The 8440-nt window shown below is 45.9% G+C and overlaps 1 protein-coding gene across 2 annotated transcripts in view; it reads right to left on the reverse strand.

Annotated features, from left to right (window-relative positions):
* The window catches only part of GSG1 (germ cell associated 1), a 75055-nt gene extending 66615 nt beyond the window's left edge, over positions 1 to 8440 (reverse strand). For both annotated transcript variants that reach the window (XM_053942612.1, XM_053942611.1), the window contains exon 1: positions 8354 to 8440. The gene's annotated coding sequence lies outside the window, so the exon portion shown is untranslated. The remainder of the gene's footprint in view (positions 1 to 8353) is intronic.

The raw sequence follows: 8440 nt of genomic DNA on the forward strand, positions 1-8440 counted from the left end.
CTTAGGAGAACAATTTTCCACCTCTGAGTGAAAGGTGACATCTCTTCAGGAGGGTTGTTCAGCAAGCAGGCAATTTAATCTAAGCTTTCAGAGTTCTCTTGCCATCCAGCGGCTTGGCTTGGCTACCTACAGCTCTGCAGTGCTTCTAAGTCCTTTGTTCTTTAGGGATTTGATTTTTATTTTCTCTGAGATTGGAAAAGAAAAAACCTTTTTTTAGCATGTACCAGGGGCTAAAACATGGAAGGGGCTAAAACATAGGAGACTAAAACATGGAAGGTCATCAGTTCAAACCAAGCCATATCATTGTGAAAATGCTAACAAGCCTGTGATAAGAAGGGAACTCTCCTGCTTTATACAAATTATTTGATCACAGAAGGGCCATCAAGTCCATCAACTTTGTACTATGTCACAGACAGGATCCTAATCTACTATATAACCCATACCTCTCCACCAAAGCTAGATCAAGGCCAGATCTGCTTTCTTTGCAATATCATGCCATCATCAAATTGATTAACTATTCAATTGTCTCAGCAGCCTGGCAGGGCAGGTAATGACTATTATTGCTATTCGATGCAGGAGAGAAATTGCGGATAAGAAATCACTTAACTCACAATCAAGAGAGTGATCTGAGAACAGCCTGGCTCCCAGGTGTCCTCCTAACCCCTACAGCTTTTACTTAGCAACAAGATGAAGACACAACCCATGTCATAAGGAAATTTATACAAACTATCTGCCAGAGTGAAATTTTATAAGTGACCACAATAATTGTTTTACCCATTTATGTGCAAATTGACAGCATTCCAGTCATCAAATTGGGGTGGTTCATGTCCAGAAAACAAGCAATCCACATCTGCTGCAGTTCTCAACATGATGATGGGAGGATTGGGTTGACCCCAAGTCTGCAGCAAGTTCTCCTCTCTAGCTGCTCCTAGGCTGACCTTAGACACACAGCATCATTCACATTCCATCCTGGAGCCACCTAGCAAGGAGCTCACTGCCAGCACCCTTAAGAGACTGCATGGCCACCTTGCTCCCAAAAGTAAGAAGACATAAGTTTATCTGAACCTCCTGGGAACAAATTTTTAAGATCCCCAGGTGTGTATGCACATGAACACACACACACACACTAAAGCTTACTGCATGTCCAATACCAAAAAAATCACATATGCCCTCTCAAGCAGTATGTGCTCTTTTCCTCTTGTAAGTCAGACTTTCTTTCCTTCCATGCTGACTCTTGCTTCTTCGTGACACGGGACAGCTGCCTCCTTCCTCAGCTAGGAAAAAAGGAACACATTGCTTCCTTCTTGATTTCCACTTCTTGCTGTCTTTCACCATCCAGTCCAGCTCACAAATCACAGCCGCACTCATTCAGAAGAAGACAGTTTCTTCCAGAGGTTTCTGGGATGTGCCAGGAACACAGAGATGAGAGATCCTCCATGACAGACATCTTGAGGAGAGTGTTTACATCATAATTGTCTGTATTCTATGATTTCTTAAAGTAGAGCAGCTCCTGTTCTCCAGATGGATCGGCAGAGATTATATCCATTGTGTCTTTTAGACACAATGTGGTTGTCTGACAACAACATGAAGATGGTTTGGTTTTCAGAGGCAAAAAGAGAGGTGCTCCATAGCTTGATATTACAGGGATGAGCATACCAGGAGAGTAAGATGTGTGTCTAACCTAGAGGAACTGACTTCTGATCATGACATTTTTTGGAGGCATGACACCAGAAGACATGTCCCTCTGGTCTAACCAAACACAGACAATCTTTTGTTTTTAAGAGTCTGGGGAAACCAGCCAGATAGTGGTGCTGCTACAGCTAAAGTGCTTAAGAAGGCTGAAGGAATGGTGACACCTAGAAAATGCAGTAGAACTGCATGACACTTCATGTATCCTTCCTCTCCCCTTCTTTCACCACTTCCCCTGTTCTACTCCAGAGACTCAGCCACCTTTATAGAGAGCTGTTAAAAATTTGGTTCCAAGATGGAGGTTTAAAAGGAAGGGTTTGGGCAAAGTCGAAGTTTCAGTAGTTGATAATTTGAAATTAATTATAACTCAAAAACACACCCTGGATTTTCTTTAACTGCACAGCAACAGCTTCCATCAGTTTCCATTGCCTGCAGAGTAAATATGGCACTTCTCAGGCCAAGCCAATTTTCCAAGTAAACATTACTGAGCAACTGAACAAAACCACTCTTAATAGAAAGAACTGATGAAAATGTGTGGGAAAACTATTCACAAAATGTTACACCAACATTTGCAAAATTCCTCCTTAAAAACACACACACACAAAATGAGCCTTACAAATGACCATATACGTTTGGATAAAACTCAAAAAAATGAAAACAAAATGTTCAGTGACCACTAGAGGGCTTTGCATCTATAGGAGAAATGACACTGAAATTAACTCCTTAATTCATACCAAAATGACTGTGCATGCTGAATACCAGGCAAATCTCCCCATTCATTGCATTTCCTCCCATGCAACTAAACAAACAAACAAATAAATAAATAAACAAATAAACAAACAAACAAAAATATGAATGAACTGTTCTCAATGGTTTTCTTTGGAGCAAATGCCCATCAACATATCCTGGTAGTATGGCTGCTGTCTCCATGCCTTCACAATCAGGACAAGCCACCTCATCCTCAAAGACTGAATATCAGAAAACAAGAGACATTTTAGAAGACATGAAGGGGTAGAGGGTAGAGCAGGGGGGAAATTAAGTAAATAAAGAGAAAAGAAAATGCTTCCTTGGGAGAGCATCAGTCATAACAATATGCACAGCATTTGTCAACAATTCTCAAGGGTGCTGTATGCAGACACACCCATTCAACAGCTGGCTGGGGGGAGATAGATGCTCTGAATCTGGGAGACTTAAGTCAGAGAACCATGGAATCATTTAGGTTTGAAAAAAACCTCAAGATCTTTCCCTATCTTTCCCCAGTAGCATTTAGACCCCATGCTGGATGCCAGCAGCAATGATCTCCATGCATAGCATACAGTCCACTGGAAACAGTGGAATTGGTCTGGTTTCAGCAGGACCAACAGAAATAGTTTTTTTCCAGACCCAGGAGACACCTGCACTTTGCTGAAGTGAGTAATGTTGTTTGGCCTGGTTTGGAGTAGTTTTTACTTGACTCTTGCATCTTCCAAGGATACAAATTTACCCCCTGAAAAGCCCAAGGGATGTGTAACTAAATCAACTAATCTGAAGAAATAGAGAGTCATGCAGTACTACTACGTGCTGCTTGGGAACCATGAGAGGATCAATGAGATGCTCCTAAGGGATTATGTCTTTTACTTCTCAGTGATTTTTGTGGTGATTCTGACACTCACTTAGAGTGGTGGCATCTAATCTTTAAACTGCTGACAACTGAAGTCTCAGGGTGAAACTCAGCCACATGCTGAACAGCAAATATCCTTACTGGTGCACATCCTATGAGCTGCTATGACTGAGGATGGCAAAAAGAGAACAAAACCACCATGGGAATGGCCAGTAACCAGGAGCCTCTAGATTATCTGCTTAGTGAATGCTTAATGCTGTGCTTCCTCCCAACTTTTCCAGCCATAGCCATGCTCCTGTATCATCTGGTAAGTGCCAAAATGTGGAGAAGACATAGAGAAAGGGGAGTAGTTTGCATTATCATATTACCTTAGGCACACATATCTTTTCTGAATTGATTTGTATCTAAATTACAGTGGCTGACCCTTGGATGTCCAGCAGTCCAGAGAAGGTGAGATTGGTTTCCATTTCATAACCATTATTCATGTGAGTTGACTCCACTCTGCCTCATTTACTGCAAACTGTAGTACACTCATCTAGAAATATTTCCAGAACCCAGCACTGGGCATGGTTAAGGTACATATACTGCTACAAGTCTATAACCTGTGGGGCTACGTGAATCAGCAGCACAGAGAAGTCTTCCAGTTTGATCTGCTTCAAAGCAGGTGCCTACCTGTACTTCCAAGAAAGGACTGAAGACTCCACAAGGCAATAAACCCAGGAGGCATCTTGCATAGATAGCCAGCAGATTTCTATTCTTAGAATGATTCTAGTATAAAATGTTTCCCAGTTTGTCTTGCTGATAAAGATAGTTCTTAAAACTGGACATGATGAAAGATGCCATCACAGAAAAAGTGCTATCTAGGATGCCCAAGGGGAGCACAGTCAGTGTGTGTGAACACAGCACGTGTCACAGTGTATAAGCAGAAAACAGCATTATGCTCATGAGCAATATCTCACTGAGAAGCCGAGCAGTATCTCCTGAAGTAGCCAATCTTCAGTTATCACACTCAAGGGGCACAGAGACTCGAGGGGTATGGAGCATGCTGATGACTGCATTTACCAGTGAGGACATTTTTGAAAATGTCCAAATGACATAAATATTTCATTCCCTTTTTCAAATTTGAACAAGACCTTTGATGTAACATTCATCACATTAATATAAGGTTTCTAATAATTAGACATCTGAGCAAAACTGTGCATTTGGGTTCCCTCTACAGCAAAAAAAGGAAGAAACAGAAACATCCAGAGGACAATTCAGTGGGCCTGATCACAAAACAAACAAGAAGAGGGCAGCACTACTCACTCAGTGCTCTGTGAAATAGAGGTATTTCTTGTTACAGCATGACCTCACTAGATCATGCTGTTGAATTGTATTTCTCTCCCTGACTGCAAAAGGAGCCCAAATGACGAACTGTGCTTAAATGCTTAACTTTTCCATGAGTAAAGTTGAACAAGATGAATCCACCTTCCCTTTCTATCAGTGTGTTAAAATATCTCGCCACAAAAGAAACAGAAGCAGCTATTCCAGAAAAGAGGTTTCAAGAGATTCTAAAAATCCTCCCTTTAGTGGTTTTGAAAATGAAATGAGAATAATAGATATTTCAGCTGTTCTGGTATGAAAAGGTGTTAACAGTATGGCACTTCTAAAGAACTCTGAGATGACAAGACTGATTTTCCAGAAGTAATTTTTCAGTTTCATTTTGAAAATTCCCTGTAGAGGAAAAATCAGAAATACTGCTTTTCACTCCCACTCGTCAAGAAGCCCATCAACTTTGGTAAAGCCAGAGCTTCCAAGCCCCAGAAAACTAAAAACCTATAGCCATCACTATCAAAGCACAAAGGCAGCTCCTTAGGAGGAATTATTTTGCAAATCCACAGTTGAACTGGGCTGTTTGTTTACATATAAGACATGGCAGACACCTTGTAACAAGCAGGAAGAGCCAATACTAACTAATTTACCCTAAGGGGGTGAGAGTAGTGGTCAGCAGACTGAATTCAACCATGGAGATCTCCAGGAAATCTCCAGGTGCTGGAGATGCCACAAGCAACACTAGCAGGACAGAAGCAGACACAGGATGACTGTATGTCCAAGAAGAACCAGTCTGCAGCTCCCGAGTACTCCTGGGTGCACCTACCCATCTCCCATAAAACTCTTTGGAAATTCTTGCTTTGCCTTCATTTTTTCAGAAGTAAAAAGGCTTCTTGCTGGAAACAGCAAATCTGTACTTATGGTAACTAGAAGCAGGAGCAGCTTAAAGAATGGCTGCTTGAAAGACTAAGTGAGAAATGCCTCTCAGCAACAAGCAAGATTTTCCCTCGCAGGAAAGGAAGAAACTTGTCCCTCTGGATGCTTTCCCTGCAGCCAAGGTCACACAGAAAGGGGTTAAAGAAAACCAGTCGTTCTATGTCAGCTACTGCCTCGGGGGCATGGCTGGGAGAGCAGAGGACAGGTGAAGGAGACAGCAGCACAGTGCTCCTCTACTGCCTCGTGTCCTGACTCCCAACAACCCGATCTGAGACCTGGCCTAGGCTGCCCTCATGCTCCTGAAGCAAGGCAGCCCAAGAGGCACCTAAAAGCAGCACTTCACTTGGTGTTGAACTCCACCCCCTGACAGCACCACCACCTGTGTGCTGAGGTTTGGCTCTCTCCACAGGGGGATGTATCCAGATTTTTGTTATGAGCATAACAGAATGCCAGGAATAAAGCCTTCCAACATGACATACTGTTGTAATGGGAAAGAGAGTGGTTATAGCTTCCTTTAGTTAGTCCTGGATTTTCTTGTGGATGACATTGGTTTTTAATGAGAAATGGATGCTTACATGTCAATTCATGCTTTTAGCCTTCCACAACACATCCATGTGGATCCACTGTACCACACATCTCCAGTCTAAACCTATATTCTCTTCTGCTCCTGCACAGGCATCAAGGTAAATAAATGTGCCAGAAACATGGGGTCTCCTCCTTATGCCTTTTCAAAGGAACATCTGACCTGAAGAGCCAAAGGCTGTTTCCCTTAAATATCCCTCTTCCTAGCAGCTCCCAGCACCTCTCCCGTGTTGTTGCCCAGCCCACCCTACAACACAGAGCTGAGTGTCCTTCAGAAGGGACACAAAGGATGTGTGAAAACACCTTCCTGGCTTCAACCATTCAGCACCAGAGGTTTCTGCTTGTACCAATGAGCCAATACCCCTCACTTCTCTCTCTTCCACCTACTTCCTAGAGAAAAACTTCATATTCTACTGATACTGCATAGAAAGACTCAGACGGACAGCACACATGGCCAAACTCAGATGCTGCTTCACTCTTCTAACAGACAATGAATAAAGCCACTACAGAGCAGCCAGCGTGGCCAAGACAGGTGTCTCACAGCACAGTCCCCACATCCCAGGTCTTGCTGCAGCACCCTACTGGCTGGGACAGTGTCTCTGGCCCTTATCAGTGGAGGGGACAACTGGTAGGAAACCAAGACAGACTGCTCTGTGTCCCCGCTCTGTCCCCATTCTCTCGTCCCTGAAATCCAACCTGGTGCATCCTGGGGGAAGCCCCATCTGCTTCTCATTCCAGACCATGTCATGTCATAATTATTCCTAATTATGCCTCATTTAGCTTGATAGGTACCAGATTGAGAAGGACGGCCTAGTGAGGGAGAGCATCTTGGCCGGCCGCAGCGGCGGGGCGCGGGCAGGGAAGTGCGAAGCGGGGATGGCCGAAGGGACGGGAGCGGCTCCGCGCAGCGCCGCCCGGCAGGGGGCGCCCGCCGGCCCGGTGACCCCCGGTGCGGCGCGGGGCCCCGCGGCCCGCGCTGAGGGGCGGCCCCGGGCCGGGCCAGGCCCCGCCGAGCGCCCGCGGGAGCGGCCCTGGGCGTCCCCCTGCCCTGCGCCACAACAGGGCCCCGCAGAGCCCCAGGGACCGGCGGAACCGGCTGCCGGTCGGATCACAGAGTCACAGAGTACGCTGGGTTGGAAGGGACCCACAAGGGTCATCGAGTCCAGCTCGTGACCCTGCACAGCACCATCCCCAGGAGTCACACCCTGTGCCTGAGAGCATTGTCCAGACGCTCCCTGAGCTCTGCCAGGCTGGTGCTGTGACCGCTTCCCTGGGGAGCGTGTTCCAGTGCCCAAACACCCTCTGGGTGAAGAACCGTTTTCTAATACCCATCCTAAACCTCCCCTGACACAACTTCAGGTCATTCCCTTGCGTCCTGTCACTGGTCACCACAGAGTAGAGATCAATGTCTGCCCCTCCTCTTCCCCTCACAAGAGGTTGTTACTTCAGTGAGGTTTTTCCTCAGTCTCCTCCAGGCTGAACAGAGCAAGTAACCTCAGCCATTCTTCACACGCCTTCCTTTCAAGGTCCATCACCATCTTCGTTACCATCATTTGGATGTTCTCTTAGTATCTTTTTTATTGTGGCACCCAAAACTGCACACAGCACTCGAGGTGAGGCCAACCAGTGCACAGCAGAGGGGACAATCCCCTCCCTTGCCCAGCTGGTGATGCTGTGCCTGATGTCCCCCAGGACAGGGTTGTCCCTCCTGGCTCCCAGGGCACTGCTGGCTCATGTCCAGCTTGCCATCAACCAAGACTTCCAGGTCCCTTTCCATGGCACTGCTTTCCAGTGTCTCATTCCCCAGTCTGTATGTACCAACCATGCCAGCAGGGTTGCCCCATCCCTGGGGCACCAGTCCTGCACTGCACGAGGTATTTGCAACTGGTCACTACAGAACTGACACTACAAAAATAATGTTCCCCAGGCACTGATGAGAGTCACAACATGTTGGGGCTCACATGTTTCTCCATCCCTGCTGAAGGCCTACACAAGTGTTTTCTAACAGGTGTGCACTTGTCATCATGCAGGAAAGCTCCCTGTTTTTCCACATAGCAACATCACCTGTGAACACCAGGATACAGGCAGCACCCTCACTGATACACCAGAAGATATGCTGAGTGCCAGGCAGTTGATCCTCCATGACAGGCACTGGGAATTGCCTGTCTCCACCACAGACCCTGGCCACTCTCTTCCCCTCTATGCATGAGCCATAGGTCAAGGCTGACATGTCACCTGCTGATATGTGGGTCCAGCAACAAGTAAAGCACAGGAAGGTACAAAAATGTCAGGTATGTTGACCAACGGAGGCTGGTTTTCAAG

The sequence above is a fragment of the Vidua chalybeata genome, chromosome 5, assembly GCF_026979565.1.
Source record: "Vidua chalybeata isolate OUT-0048 chromosome 5, bVidCha1 merged haplotype, whole genome shotgun sequence".
Lineage (NCBI taxonomy): Eukaryota > Metazoa > Chordata > Aves > Passeriformes > Viduidae > Vidua > Vidua chalybeata.